Consider the following 16,328-nt stretch of genomic DNA (forward strand, 5'->3'; position numbering starts at 1 on the left):
AAGTCAATGGAATAGAATAGGAGATACAGAAATAAATTCTCACAGTTTATAGAAACAAATTCTGTCAGTTGATTTCTGAAAAAAGAACCAAAAACTTATGCTGAGGGAAAGGTAGCCTTTTTAACAAATGGTACTAGGAAAACTGAGTATCCACATGTAAAATAATGAAATTAGACCCCAACCTCTCACCCTGCACAAAAGTAAATTCAGGATGAATCAAAGACCTTGAAAATAGCCCAGAGAATCTGTACAATTACTAGAAGAAAAGAAAGAACCAACTCTCCAACATATAGGCACTGGAAGAAACTCCTCAAAAACATCCCAAACCTCAGAAAATAAAACTGACAGTCAATAAATGACATGGCATTACGTTGAATAGCTTCTGCACAACTAAGGAAACAATCAAGAGTCTGAAAAAAGTGCCTACAGAACAAGAAAAAAATCTTTTCCAGATGTTCTCTGGTAGAAAAATAATATACAAAAATGCTTAAAAGAATTAACACAAAAAATAAACAGATAACTCAATCAAAAACAGGAAATTGAACTGAATAGAAACTTCTCAAGTGAAGAAATACAAATGTTCATTAAATATATGGAAAATGTGCAACATCATTAGTAATCAAGGAAATGCTAATCAAAACTACTTTAAGATTCCATATAATTCCAGTTAGAATGGCAATCATCAAGAATACAAGCAATAATGAATGTTGGTGAAGATGTAGGGAAATAGGAACTCCCATATACTATTAATGGTATGGTAAATTAGTGGAGATCAGTATGGAAGTTCCTCAAAAGACAAAGAATGGACTCATCATATAACATAGCCATAACTCTCTTCAGTAGCTTTTCAAAAGAATTAGAGTCATAATATTATAGCAATATATGCATATCTATATTTATAGCAGCACAATTCACAATAGCTAAATGATGGAAGGTGTCCACCAACAGACGAATGGATTAAAAAAAGATGGTATTTATATACACAGTGGAAATGTACACAATGGAATTTTAGTCAGCCATAAAAAAACACAATTAGCCAGGCATGGTGGCACACACTTGTAATCCCCGTGCTTAGGAGGCAAAGACAGGAGGATCGCACAGGTTTGAAGCCAGCTTTGCTGGCTTAAGTGACCCTATTTCCAAATAAAAAATATAAAAAATAGGTCTGGGAGTGTATCCCAGAGGTTACATCTGGGAATACACCAGAGGTTACATCTAGGAAGTGTTCCATCCCTAGTACCACACACACACACACACACACAAAAACACAATTACATCATTCTCAGGTAAATGGATGGAACTGGAGGACATTATGCTAAGCGAGATTAGTAGAAATGTCTTCATCCATTCAAGAAAACAAAATTATGTCATTTAATTCTATCTCTTTTTATTGTACTGGAGATTGAACCCAGGAACCCAGGGATATTCTACTTCTAGGCTACACCCTCAGCCTTATTTTGTGTTTTGTTTTGTTTTGTTTGTTGTTGTTTTGGAAAGAAGGTCTTACTAAGTTGCAGAGGACCTCACTAAGATGCTGAAAACTTGCAATGAATCTGACACTTGTTTCCAATTACTTATTATAATGTGAATTTCAAATACCTAACTCAAATGCTTATAACTGTAATCTCAATACATTGGAGGCTGAGACAGGAGCATCTCAGGAGGATCAGCAACTTAATGAAGCTCTTAGCATCCTACAAGATCCTGTTTCGAAACTAAAAATAAAAAAGGACTGAGGGTGTAGCTTGGATGTAGAACATCCCAGAATTCAATTGTCAGTGCCTCCCTCCACACATACATAGACTGCAGTGAAACATGCTATATGAAGTACAAGCAAATATAGAATAAAATGTTAAATTTTATATTTTAGATAAAAATTTAAACAATCTAGAGTTTCAATATATTAACAGGAATGTACTGTCAGTATAAGTGTTGGCATAAGAGACTGTGACTATGCGAACAGTAATAAACTCTTTCTGACATGACATATAAAAAGCATGTTTAAGAGAAATAAATTAATGTGATAACGCCAGTCTCTAGCCTCCCAAACATAATCCCATAAATATGTGTAGAATGCATGTCAATACTTCAAAATGACTTCTGCTTTTCAAATTACCAATCCTTAGTCATTTTAGTTATGACCTCCAACTATCATTGTAATTAATCTTTTTAGCATGATACCCTATTTTCACTACCCTACTTACTTTGGGCAATTAACCTTGTATTAAATGAAGGTGCTCATCAGAGACACACACCTTCCATCACCCATTATATTTTCAATAATTATTTTAATTTTAGGTTAGAAAATCTTCTTCAGTCAGGATTATTGGCAACTACAACAGAAACCGCTTCAGGCTACAGTTGGAAAGGAAATTACTAGAAGGCAATGAGATAGTTCACAAAACGGCCTAGAAATTTTCTGGATAAACAGGCTTGTTTTTTCTGGTCTGTGGCCTTCAGAGTAAGGCAGTTGGAACTAAGCCATGATTCACTGACAGTCACAGTATGGCAAGGTCATTGCCACTGACACTGCTGGGAATGTAGTACTCCTGTTGACACATTGCTGCAGCCTAAGAAATCCTTTACTGTGACTCATCACCCACTGAGAGTCAGGGCCTCGGGAGAAAGGTCAAGACTGGGTTCTTACCTCATGGGTGTTCACTGGTCCCATCACTGTGAATGAGAAGATACAGCCTGGAAACTTCTGGGCTTCTGTAATGGAAGCAGAACCCTGCACTTTGGCAAGACTCACTTGTCTTACTCCAATACAGGCAAGATTCAGTGAAGGGCCATTAATCAAATTGTGTTGTTTATAATGACGCAATTTGTAATGTTCTTTGCTTATTTTCAAACATGAAAATATTGTGAGATAAAATACTTCTAAAAATATTTAATTATAAAGCAATAATTGTGGGCCATAAAAATCTTGATATCCAAGTCTTTTTGTACTTAAATACTATTTTTTGTTTTAAGAAAATTTATAACATTTTAAGTGCTTGTGCCTCAAGTTGATGTCTGAAATAGTATATCTAATATCCTTTTGGAAACTTAAAATATCTTTAAGAAATCAAAGCATGATTATTTTTATCTCTAGCTCCCTCCTCTCAACTGAAAAAAACATATTTTTAAAAACTAAAGATATTTTGTATCGATGGATAAATCTGTATTATATAGGTCAGATGTTCGAGGTAGTCATGTCTGTAAGAAACAGCATAAATAGAAATTTGGAACTTGCCAGTGAGCTAAGTATGTATGGCCAAGAAACTAATAATATGCTTTCCTCAACAACCCTACTGGGGGTATTGTAAAACCAAACAACAATGTTTATGTACCTGTTCAAACATTTAGGAAATGTGTTTCAAATTTTAAAACTCTAAAAAAAAGTTAAAATACTAAGTATTAGTAAGAATGTTGGAAAAATAAGATAGTTGCATATCTCTGATTATTATTTAAAGAAGTAACACATTTCTAGATTGTATTAGTCAGCCTAGTCAGCCTTTTCACGGTTGTGATGGAAATACCTGACAAGAACAAGTCAGAAGAGGAAAGGTTGATTTGGGCTCATGGTTTCAGAGGGCCAGTACATGGCTGTCCAGATCCAAGGCACAAACATCCTGGTAGCACAGTGTGACAGAGGATAGCTGTTCAAGTAATAGTGAACAGAGGCAGAGAGAGAGAGAAAAAAAAAGACAAGGGGGGGGAGGGGAAGAGAGAGAGAGAGAGAGAGAGAGAGAGAGAGAGAGAGAGAGAGAGAGAGAAAGAGAAGAGTGAGCATACAGTACAGAAAAATAGAACAGGACCAGATACAGTCCTCAAGTATGCCCCCAGTAACCCAGTCACTTCAGTCATTCCCCACTTCTGAAGCTGACTGCACTGACAACACATTAGGTTCAAAGGACATTTCAAATCCATACCATAACATAGATCCAATATGCAATATATTAAAATTGGGATGCACATTGAGTCAGTGATGTTGCTTTCTCAAACATATTTGAAGGAAATTAAAGATGTAAGTACATATAGTTAAATAAGAAAATTCAATGTCATAAAATTTGAATTAGGGGAAAAGAAAAAATAAACTAAATGTCTAAAAGCATAGGATCCTATCCAAAATTGTAATTTTATTGGCAAAAGAAACATATTTAGATTTTTTTTAAAGTGAAAGAAAAGAGGAAAAGATAGGAAGAAAGAGAAGTAGGGAAGGAGAGAGAAAATTGTGAGATGCTCCTGCGAATGAAGAATTTTATAATGAAAAAGTGTGTGTATTTATTTATTTATTTATTCATTCATTTATTTATTTATTTATTTATTTATTTATTTATTTATTTTGCAGTACTAGGGATGGAACCCAGGGGCATTCTACCTCTGAGCTATACCCCCAGCCCTATTTTTTATTCTTTATTTTGAAACAGGGTCTCACTGAGCTGCATAGGGCCTCATTAAGTAGCTGAGGCTGTCTGCGAAGCAGGATCCTCCTGTCTCAACCTCTCAAATGCTGGGATGACAAGTGTGTACCACAATGCCTGGCTACATAATTAGATTTTTAAAAACTATAATTTCTAAGACTATTTGAGATTTAAGAAAATTCATAGCATATACTAAGTTTTTAAAAGCTTATTAAAGGCTACAATATAAGGGGTGTCCTAATTGCTGAGAATAATTGGATTTATACATTCTAACCTTTTTGCCTATAGGCTCACTCTTTCTTAAGTACTTCACTTGTTTGTTTTATCTTTTGTTCCTCAACCATCTCCTTATTCTTTTTTCTTTTGCTTCTTTTTCCTTTTATTTTTCATCTTATTTTTACTTTATTTGCATGCCCTATTAATTCCATTTGCATTAAAAGCAGTATTTTAGTCTATTTCGGGGTATTATGTCCCATTCCACCTGTAGAAAATAGTTAATAAGTTTTTATGAATTATTAGTATATGGTTTGCTCTCAAATATTTGCAGTTAACAGTACAACACCCCAGAATTTGGCCATGCATCTGGCTATAAAAGCCTGAAAATTATCATTCAGAAAGGTATGTATGGTTATATGTGCATGTTATATTTTAAAATAAATAGAAGAAACAATGTGAAAATACAATTCTATTTTTGTCCAGTCATTTCCAGATGTTATCACATTTCCTGCTATATGCTACAACAATTGAAAGGCCTATCCTATGGGTCACAAAAATATTAGCTTGTTCTCTTTAAATATTAACCAGAATATAATTACAAAAAGTGTCATCAAGCTCATTGCTTTTTGTTTTAATAGAATTAATGTTGACATTTTAAAATATTTTGTGTATAATTGTTATCATTTAATTGGCATGTTTATATAGCTATGAAGCTATGTCTTATAACATCTTAATTTTTTTTCTAGCAAAAACATGCCTCCCAATTTTGTCTGAGAGACAATCCAGGAGCATTCTATTTCCCAGCCCTTTTAATTTGTTTGTTTGGAAACAGAGTCTCACTAGGTTGCTAATAGTCTTGCTATAATTGCTGAGATCCTCAGCAATGCAATCTCCTGTCTCAGCTTTCCAAGTGCTTGGATAACAAGCATGTGCCACCACTCCTAGCTAGTCTTTTTTTTTTTTTTTAATATGGATATCATATTAACTATTTTTTGCAAATTTCTATTCTCTGGGTAACAGACATGCTTTCATGAAAGTCAGGATTTAATTTGAAGGTAGATGTAGCTTACATTTTTTAAATGAATATTAACTGCTTCTATTTTCTAGTCCCCATGTTACAGATATTAATATATACACACTACACTTCTTTTTATGACACATAGCTTAGTCCAGAGGGGGAAAAATGTAAAATTTTTTATAGTATGAGGCCAAGATTTAATGTATGGATAGTACAACAGAGAAAAAAGATGTTAAGCCTAGAAGAATAAAGGATCACTGGAGATTGGAGACATTTTTGTCTTTATTTTTAAAAAAAACAGGTAAAATACACTTATATATATCTGTGCCTTACCAAGTACAAGAAAACTCATAGCAGTAACTTATAGAAATAATTGTATCATCAAGACCTTTATTTTACTAAGACAGATTGATGATTCCTTCCAATATCTTTGATTACAACAGTGAGCATGAAACACAGTGAACAAAAGGTTTTGTATGTAGTCATGACATTTTCTCCATTTATGTAATAGTTTGAGTTATGATTATGTCAGTTATGAACAAGAATTTCCGTGTGTGTGTGTGTGTGTGTGTGTGTGTGTGTGTGTGTGTGTCTTCATTAATGCTAAAGATATCAGGGGCCAGTAACAAAATAGATTACCATAGATTACCCAAAGGGAGAAACATTTACATTTTTAACAATGTGTTCTAAATAGGGTGTATAGCTTTTCCACCCGGAAGGACCCTGTGGTCCGGGCCTCTGGCCCCGACCCTGGGCAGGTGGGCAGGCGCTGGCAGGACACCCTTTGGCGACCCACTTTCCACCCAGAAGGACCCTGTGGTCCGGGCCTCTGGCCTCGACCCTGGGCGGGTGGGCAGGCACTGGTGGGGCACCCCTAGGCGACCCCCTCCCCACCCGGAAGGACCCTGTGTTCCCAGCCTCTGGCCCCGATCCTGTGCAGGTGGGCAGGCGTTGGTGGGGCACCCCTAGGCGACCCCCTTTCCACCCAGAAGGACCCTGTAAAAAAGGAAAAGAAAAAGAAAAAAGGAAAATATCAGAGAGGTCAAGGAGGCCGTGGCAGATGCCAGGATACTGGAGATGCAGACAAAACTTATCCAAATGAACTGGAATTATTGGAAAATTCCCCGCTAAGGAGGACTGCTTCTTCTCTACATTGTTAAGAACTTGAACATCACCTGTATGGAGAGAGACTTTAGTGGAGACCAAGGAGAAAGGCGGTGCTAAAAGCAGTCTCCGTGTTGACGGTGGAGACTTGTATTCAGGAGAAGCAGAAATAGGAGCCTACCAACCTTATTTTTTTTTTGGAGAAATTACACCAAATGTTGAATGCTACCGTCGCGCATGCTTAGGAAGACTGGACAACATTCAGAGTGGAAAAAGAGCTTGGGGAAGATTTGAAATGGTGGAGGCAATGGCAATGGCAGTGGCCAGTATTCAGGGGAGGCAGAGATCTGGTGCATTACACCTGGAACCTTTGAAGTAATGACCCCAGAGGTAGAATGTTACCATCATGCACCCTCGAGAATGTGGGATAAATGGCTGGGTGAAGAGGGTGCTCGGATTAGAGCCTGCCGAGGGGTGAGGCCAGCGAAGGACACAGCAAAGCTGGGATTGGAGCCTGTCATGAGGCAAGGCCGGTGCTGGAGCCTCTGAGGCTGGGATCGGAGCCTGCCAAGGGGTTAGGCTGGTGCTAGGGCCAGTGAAGCCGGGATTGGATCATGCCGTGAGGCAAGGCCGGTGCTGGGGTCTTTGAGGCCGGGATCGGAGCCTGCCAAGGGGTTAGGCCAGTCCCGGGCCAACACGGCCAGGACTGGAGCCTGCTGTGAGGCAAGGCCGGTACTGGGGCCTCCGAGGCCAGGATCAGAGCCAGCTAAGGGGTTATGCCTGTGAGGGGGCCAGCGAGGCTGGGATCGGAGCCTTCCATGAGGCAAGGCCAGTGCTGGGGCCTCCGAGGCCGGGATCAGAGCCTGCCGAGGGGGTAGGCCAATGCTGGGGCCAACAGCCGGCATTGGAGCCTGCCGTGAGGCAAGGCCGCTACTCGGGCCTCCGAGGCCAGGATCAGAACCTGCCGAGGGATTAGGCCGGTGCCGGGGCCAACGACTGGCATCGGAGCCAGTCGTGAGGCAAGGCCGGTGCTGGGGCCTCCAAGGCCAGGATTGGAGCCTGCCGAGGGGTTAGGCCGATGCTGGGGCCGACGGCCGGCATCGGAGCCTTCCGTGAGGCAAGGCTGCTATTGAGGCCTCCGAGGCTAGGATTGGAGTATGCCGAGGGGTTAGGCTGGTGCTGGGGCCAGCGAGGCCGGGACCAGAGACTTCTGTGAGGCAAGGCCAGTGCTGGGGCCTCCGAGGCCAGGATCGGAGCCTGCCGAGGGGTTAGGCCGGTGCTGGGGCCAGTGGCTGGCATCAGAGCCTTCCATGAGGCAAGGCCACTATTGAGGCCTCCGAGGCCAGGATCAGAGCCTGCCTAGGGCTCAGGCCGGTGTCAGGGCCAGCGTGGCCAAGATTGGAGCCTGCCATGAGGCAAGGCCAGTGCTGGGGCCTCTAATGCCGGGATCGGAGTCTGCCGAGGGGTTAGGCCGGTGCCGGGACCAGCAGTCGGCATTGGAGCCTTCGGTGAGATAAGTCCATTATTGAGGCCTCCGAGGCTGTGATCGGAGCCTGCAGAGGGGTTAGGCCAGTGCCAGGGGCCGGCATCGGAGCCTCTTGTGAAGCAAGGCCGCTACTGAGGCCTCCAAGGCCTGGATCGGAGCCTGCCAAGGTGTTAGGTCGATGTTGGGCCATCGGCTAGCATCGGAGCCTGCCGTGAGGAAGGCCAGTGCTGGGGCCTCTGAGGCCAGGATCGGAACCAGCTGAGGGGTTAGGCCAGTGTCGGGGCCAGCGAGACCAGAATTGGGGCCTCCCATGAGGCAAGGCCGCTGCTTGAGCCAGCGAGGTCTGGATCAGTCCACCGGGTAGCCAGGCCACAACTGGGGCCATCAAGAGTGGGATCGGTACTTGCAACGTGGCATGCACAGAGAAATATCACAGAAAATTAAAACCAGATGCTTCCCCTAATCAGCAATAACTAGGAGGAAAGGGGCAACAGGAAGTGGTCGAGCTATAGAAAGGGCCCTATAGTGAAGCAACTAAAGTGACCAATCAGAGGGTATGGAATAGGGGAGGATGGAGTCTCTTTAAAAAGCAAGAGGTACATAAACATATGTATCAAAGTTAATCACCAAACAAGTATGGGATGGAGGGAGGGGGAGGGAATGGGATGGGAACTGGATGAGGGCTAATTAGATGATGTGTGCTTGTATATCCTCTCAAGTCTTGTATTCCAATGTGATATATGATTACAATGCACCAATAAAAATAAATTAAAAAAATAAATAGGGTGTACATTATTTTCTGGTATAGTAAGTATTTGTCAACATACAAGAAAAAATTTAAAAATAACAGGAATAAATTTTTGGTTTTGAAACTTGGAACTTGTGCTGCTTAGAACTGGATACATCTAATCAATTGTGGAATATACTAACTGATAAAAGGAGAATTTGGAGATAGTCAACTTGTGGTCTAATTTAGCATGAGGTTATCAAATAAATAAATTTTGAAACAAAATTTTAAGTAGAAAAATGATGTATATTCTTGACAAAATAACTGCTAGGATGCTACCTAATCACGTGAAAGGAACAAATAACATCTGAACTCATTCAGTCTTTCTTTTTGCATAAATTTCCTCATTTTATCCTTCGAGATGGCTTGGCATCTGAACAAGCTGATAGCGCTTCCTCTTCACATACACAAGCATTTACATATTGACCCAAATCCTCACACATGCTGCTCAGAAAATAAACAATAAAAAAGGGTGGTTTTTTTTTTTTTTTTTTTTTTTTGGTTCCTGACCTCATTTTCTCAGATGGTATTAAAATTTAGTTCAAGCAAGAGTAGCACCTGTGTGAATAATCATTTTTTTGGTGGTATTGGATATTTTATACAATGTTTCTTAGATTTTTATCAGAAAAAAAGGCTTGTTAGCTTAAAGTAAAATTATTTACGTAATGAAAGAAAAATAATATAAAATTAAATGATGATATAAAAAGAATCCTTATATTCTTCTGTCTCTTCTCCTGCATATTGTTTTGGAAAGAGCAACGGAAATAACACACAAGTATTAAATGATTCCATCCAAAGAAGATGACACTATAACAACTTATGGCTTTATTTATTATGTCAGTGGGCAGAAAGTCAGTCATTAAGAGTGATTTTTGAAATTTTAAATAATAGCAGTATTTTTGAGTTTTGATTAATTTTACTACTGCTTTACTGTATGTTCTTTGTCACCAAAGAGGAGATATATTTATTTGGTAAATACTTTGGACAATACTTATTTGGTAAATAAGAAAGTATATATTCAAAGAATTGAAAATAATAAGTAAGTTACTTAAATGAATAGGACATAAATCACAAGGATCTGTGAACTTTTTCCTATGTATAGTTATTTAGTGAATTTTTGTGGAGGAGGAGGGTGTGGAAGGCTAACATTATAACAACTTTGTTATCATTGTTTTGGAGCCAAGCAAAAGAAAAATTGGGGAGGCCTTTCTTTTATAATAAGTATTTTTTAGATAAGATGATTCTGACATTCAGTACGAGGAGAAAGAAAGAAATAAGGAAAAGAAAAGAAGAAAGAAGGAAAGCCAGAAAGAAAAAAAGTAAAAGAATAAGAGGGGAAGGAAGAGAAGTAGGGAGGGAGAATTGTGAGACACTCCTGTGAATGGGGAATTTTTTATGGTTTTTTGTTTGTCTGTTTGTTTTGGTGGTACTGGGGTTCCTGGAAACCCTTCTACCTGCAGGCTACACTCCCAGACACCTATTTTTTATATTTTTATTTGGAAACAGGGTCTCTTAAGCCAGGGAAGCTGGCTTCAAACTTGCGCAATCCTCCTGTCTCCGCCTCCCAAGTGCGGGGATTACAAGCGTGCGCCACCATGCCTGGCTGTTGTTTTGTTTTGTTTGTTTCTTTGTTTGTTTTTGCGGTACTGGGAATGGAACCCAGGGGCATTCTACCTCCAAGCTATACTCCCAGCCCTATTTTTCATTCTTTATTTTGAAACAGGGTCTCACTGAGTTGCAGGGGACCTCACTAAGTAGCTGAGGTGAGCCACAAACTGCTCTCTTCTAGTCTCAGCCTCCCAGATGCTGGAATTACAAGCGTGCACCACCATGTCCAGCTACAATGAGAATGTTTTTGAAGAAAGATAAAAACAGATTGCTAAGAACATGATAATTTGAATAAAAATGGCCCATCTCTACAATATTTATTTTTAAACAAAATCAATGAGGAAATTATACTTTGGTAATAATCAAGACCTCTGAAATAAGTAAGAGATCTAGGGAGAAAGCCCTAAGATCTATTTCATAGGGAAAAAAATGAGTAAAAAAAAATCCCATTTTTGTAATGTTGGAAACGTGCTATCTTAGAATGTTGAGGTGACTTTTCTTTGTTCTCTTATTATTTTGTGACTTAAAACTTAAGTCACAGGCCGGGCGTGGTGGCGCACACTTGTAATCCCCGCGCTTGGGAGGCGGAGACAGGAGGATCGCGCAGGTTCGAAGCCAGCCGCACTGGCGTAAGAGACCCTGTTTCAAAAATATAAAATAGGTCTGGGAGTGTAGCCCGGAGATAGAAGGGCTTCCAGGAACCCCAGTACCACCAAAAATAAAAATAAAAAAAAAACTTAAGTCACAGTTCTTAAGTAATCAACTTAAAAGTAGTGAACCTGCAACTCCATCGTCCCATATTGAACTTCCAATAGTGGGTGCAAAGGACTCAAAGTTGACTGCACTGCATCTAGTCAGCACTTAGCATCTTCTTCATTCTTAAAGGAAGATGGTCAGGAAAGAAAGGAGAGAAATGAGGGTAGAAGTCAAAAGATCGCAGCAAAATCCTATTTCAAAATAAAAAAAAATAGGTGGCCGGGTGTGGTGGCACACGTTTGTAATCCCAGCATTTGTGAGGCTGAGACAGGAGGATCGCGATTCTCGGACAGCCTCAGCTACTTAGTGAGGCCCTCTGCAACTCAGTGAGACCCAGTTTCAAAATAAAGAATGAAAAGTAGGGCAGGGGGTGTAGCTTGGAGGTCGAACGCCCCTGGGTTCCATCCCCAGACCCACACAAAAAATATTAAAAAAAAAAAAAGGTGGGCATGGTGGCATACACTTGTAATCTCTTCATTTGGGAAGCTGAGAGGAGGATCACCGTTCGTGGACAGCCTCAGCTACTTAGTGAGGCCCTTTGCAACTCAGCGAGACCCTCCTTCAAAATAAAGAATAAAAAATAGGGCTGGAGACATAGTTCGGAGGTAGAATGCCCTGGGTTCCATCTCCAGTACTGCACGCACACGCACGTGCACACACACACACACACACACAAACAAAATAAAAAATAACAAAGGGATAGGTATGTGGCTTGGAGGGAGAATACTTTGGGATTCACTAAAAGAAGGAGAAGGAGGAAGAGGAGGAAAGGAAGATCAGACGACTGTGATAGGTGCTTTATATGTGGCATGACATTTCATCTCAATTGTTACAAATGTGGCATAGCATTCAGTTTCACTAACTTTGCAAATTTAAGCATTACCTTAATTTTATGGCAAGAAAATTACTAAAATGCATTAAGTAATATTTCCAAATTCATTTTTAGGGTGTCATAATCTTTTTCTAGCTCTCCTTTTTGGGGTTATTTTTTCAGGACTCTGTTTCTAAAGGAAAGTAGGATGATAAGATGTCCTGAGTGGCTTTTCCCTGCTCTTTCACCATCCTCTGTTCTTGTCTTCAGTATAATCAACTAATCAGATCACATGAAAACCCTTTGAGAAGGGGAATAAAGATATATAAATTCTGTATATGACCAAATGAAAACTTCGATTTGCTGGGCATAGTGATATATGGCTGAAATCTCAGTACTTGAGAGGCTGAGACAAGGAACACAGTCAACTTCAGCTACTTTAGTGAGGCCCTTGGAAACATACTGAAACCCTGTTTCAAAACAAAGAATAAAGCCAGGCATGGCAGCACTAATTTGTAATCCCAGTACTTGGGAGGATGAGACGGGAAGATTATAGTTGGAGGACAGCCGCAACTACTTAGTGAGGCCTTCTGCAACTTAGTGAGACCTTGTTTCAAACTAAAGAAGAATAATAATAATAATAAAATAGGTGTGCGGGTGTAACATAGAGGTGGAATGCCCCTAGGCTCCATCCCCAGTACCATACACATACACTTGTGCGCGCGCACACACACACACAAAATAATAAAGAAGAGAACTAGGGATATAGCTCAGAGGTAGAATGCCTCTAGTTCAATACCCAGTACCAGTACCACACACACACACACATACACACACACACACTTCTGATTTAAGGGGAACTGGGAGTGATATTTTTATATGAAAAGAGATAAAGATCAAATATCATGAAATAATATTTTAATGGGTATGGCAAATGAAAGCCTATAGGAGCATGAATGTAAACAGGACAGTAGAAAAATGTATGATGGATTTAAATAGGAAAATGATGATTTATCACTACATCCTCCTCTAGTGAACTAAGTATAATTACCCTGTCCACCAGGCTTTCTAGTCTTTTATGAGTAAAAAAAAAATAAGTAACTCTAGATTTATATATTTTTATGGTATTGGTTGGTAGGAATGTATCTGGCTCATTCTACAAATGATATACTGAGATTACTTAGTGAATGGATAATGCCCATTTTAAATAAAAATAAAAATATTAACACATTAAGACTAGACTTTCTTCTATTTCCCATTCAGCTCAATAGCTACTGTTTATATTGAGAAGCTGATAACGGTCTCTGGATATCAAATGCGCAGTTGTGACCTCTAATATTGTCATAGGAATGCAAGGTAGATTTTTCTCAGCTAATTCTTTTTTAAAATTTATTTCGTGAACTCAATTATTCATTGAGTATCAGAAGAAGTTAGAAATGGTAGATCCTTGAAAAAAATTAATCACACTTCCTTATCTAAAATGTACAGAAGATTTTTAATTATAAGCTGATGACCAGTGTTAGACACAGGAGATCTGGTTGATACAGTTTTGAAGAGCACTGTAATTAAATGCTAATCTCTTTGATGCAGTACCATCTGTAGACTCTGTTGTGGCTTCTGCTGGTCTCCGAAGGAGAATGACCTATTTGACCCTGAAAACACTTCCATCTGCAGGGAGAAGGGGGCCCCTTTGGAGCAGACCTGGCAACTCTGCCTCAGAGACCAGTTTAAAGAAAACTGCCTTTGTTGAGAATCTTAGCTCAAATCCTGGATCTCAGGGTGGAAACAATGGGAAAGACTCATAAATAATATGTATATATTCACTTTTAATTGTGTGATGAATATAACATATTGATTTATTGATTCCAAAGTCACAAAGAAAGAAACCTCTAGGCATAAACCTTAACCTGAACAGGTGAAAAAACTGTTGAAAGATTCTGTGCTGCAATGAGTCAATTCAAATTCTCATGCCGGTTTGATGGTTCATAAAGCACATCAGTGCTTTTTAGGAAGGAGTCATTTTGTATGTATAAGCAATGGGCTGAGACGACAGCAACTGCACAGGTATGGAAAAAATTGTGATGGTTTTGGGACAGTATAGAATTAGTATTATAGAGTGATAAGGATGCATAGAAATAAGTTTCCTGAAACAAAGTATAGAAGGTATAAATATAAAATAAAACACACTGAGAGTCTGGGCATCAAATTCTGTATGACTCTGAGGACACATTTGTGCGAATCTGTCCTCACAGGTGATATATTATTGCTTTAAGGGAACATAGATTATTTAGTTTAGTTTAGATTGTTTTATACTGTATATATCTATTATAGTTGGGATTTTTTTGTTTTTGTGTTTTTTGTGTTGTTGTTGTTGTTGTTTTTGGTGATACTGGGCTTCCTGGAAGCCCTTCTACCTCCGGGCTACACTCCCAGACCTATTTTTTATACTTTTTTATTGGGAAACAGGGTCTCCTAAGTCAGCGTGCGTGGCTGGCTTTGAACCTGTGTGATCCTCCTGTCTCCGCCTCCCAAGCGCGGGGATTACAAGCATGCACCACCACGCCCGGCCTATGATACTTGTTTTAAGCAGTTTTTTCAAAACATAAAATGCTCCTTCCAAATAAATATAATTTACATAATTACTGCACATGGACCTATGTATTTTTAAGAATGGAAGATAATTACAAAGTATATTCCTGAGATACATTTTTAATACTCAGGTTCATTTTATGTAACTTTTTAAAAATGGTGACATATAGCCGGGCATGGTGGTGCACGCTTGTAATCCCCGTGCTTGGGAGGCGGAGACAGGAGGATCACGCAGGTTCAAAGCCAGCCTCGCTGGCTTAAGAGAACCTGTTTCCAAATAAAAATATAACATAGGTCTGGGAGTGTAGCCCGGAGGTAGAAGAGTTCCATCCCCAGTACCATCAAAAAATAAATAAAATAAAAATAAAAATGAGTGACATCTAAACATTTTCCAGGTGCACAAAATGTGTGTGTGTGTGTGTGTGTGTGTGTGTGTGTGTGTGTGTACAAGTGCATGTGTAGTTCAATGGTGGGAGCATTTTCAAGGGAAGGGAAAGAAAGAACAACAATTCATGGTCAAATAACTATGCAGAGAATTAGCATGAGCCACTATACAAGAAGTAAGGGTTATACATTGAATCTATGTCTGACAAGTATTACCTTCTACTTTGGTGTTGTATTTTGGTTTTAAGTAGTGATTTTTAAAGACACTGGTATAAACTGGGTAGTTGTGCTAGCCTGTAATCTCAGTACTTAAGAGGCTGAGACAGGATGACTGCAGTTTCAAAGACAGCTTCGGAAACTTAGCAAGGTCCTCTGCAACTTAGTAAGACCCTGTTTTAAAATCAGTAAAATAAAATAAGGCTGGCAGCCACCACTCTGATAGAGAGCTAATATCCAGAATATACAAAGAGCTCAAAAGACTCTACACTAGCAAAACAAACAACCCAATCAAGAAATGGGCAATTGAACTGAAGAGACACTTTATAAAAGAAGAGATACAAATGGCCAATAGATACATGAAAAGATGTTCTACATCATTAGCCATCAAAGAGATGCAAATCAAAACTACTCTGAGATTCTATCTCACCACAGTCAGATTGGCAAGCGTAAAGAAATAAAATAACAACAAATGCTGGTGAGAATGTGGGGAAAGAGGAACTCTTTTACACTGTTGGTGGGAATGCAAACTAGTTCAGCCACTATGGAGATCTGTGTGGAGATTCCTTAGAAAACTGGGAATAGATCCACCATATTATCCAGCTCTACTACCCCTGGGTATTTTTCCAAAGGGGTTGAAACCAGAGAACTACAGCAACATATGCATACCCATGTTCATAGCAGCACAATTTGTAATACCAAAATATGGAACCAACCCAGGTCCTCTTCAACAGATGAATGGACAGCAAAATTATGGGAAATATACACAATGGAATTTTATTCAGCTATAAAGAAGAATAAAATCATGTCATTTGCAAGAAGATGGAAAGTCCTGGAGAGCTTTATGTTAAGTGAGATCAGCCAGGCACAGAAAGAGAAGGGACATATGTTTCCTCTAATATGCCCAAACTAGGGAGCATAAGGGATACCAGAGGGACTCCAGAAAA

The sequence above is a fragment of the Muscardinus avellanarius genome, assembly GCF_963383645.1.
Source record: "Muscardinus avellanarius genome assembly, chromosome: 9".
NCBI classification, from domain to species: domain Eukaryota; kingdom Metazoa; phylum Chordata; class Mammalia; order Rodentia; family Gliridae; genus Muscardinus; species Muscardinus avellanarius.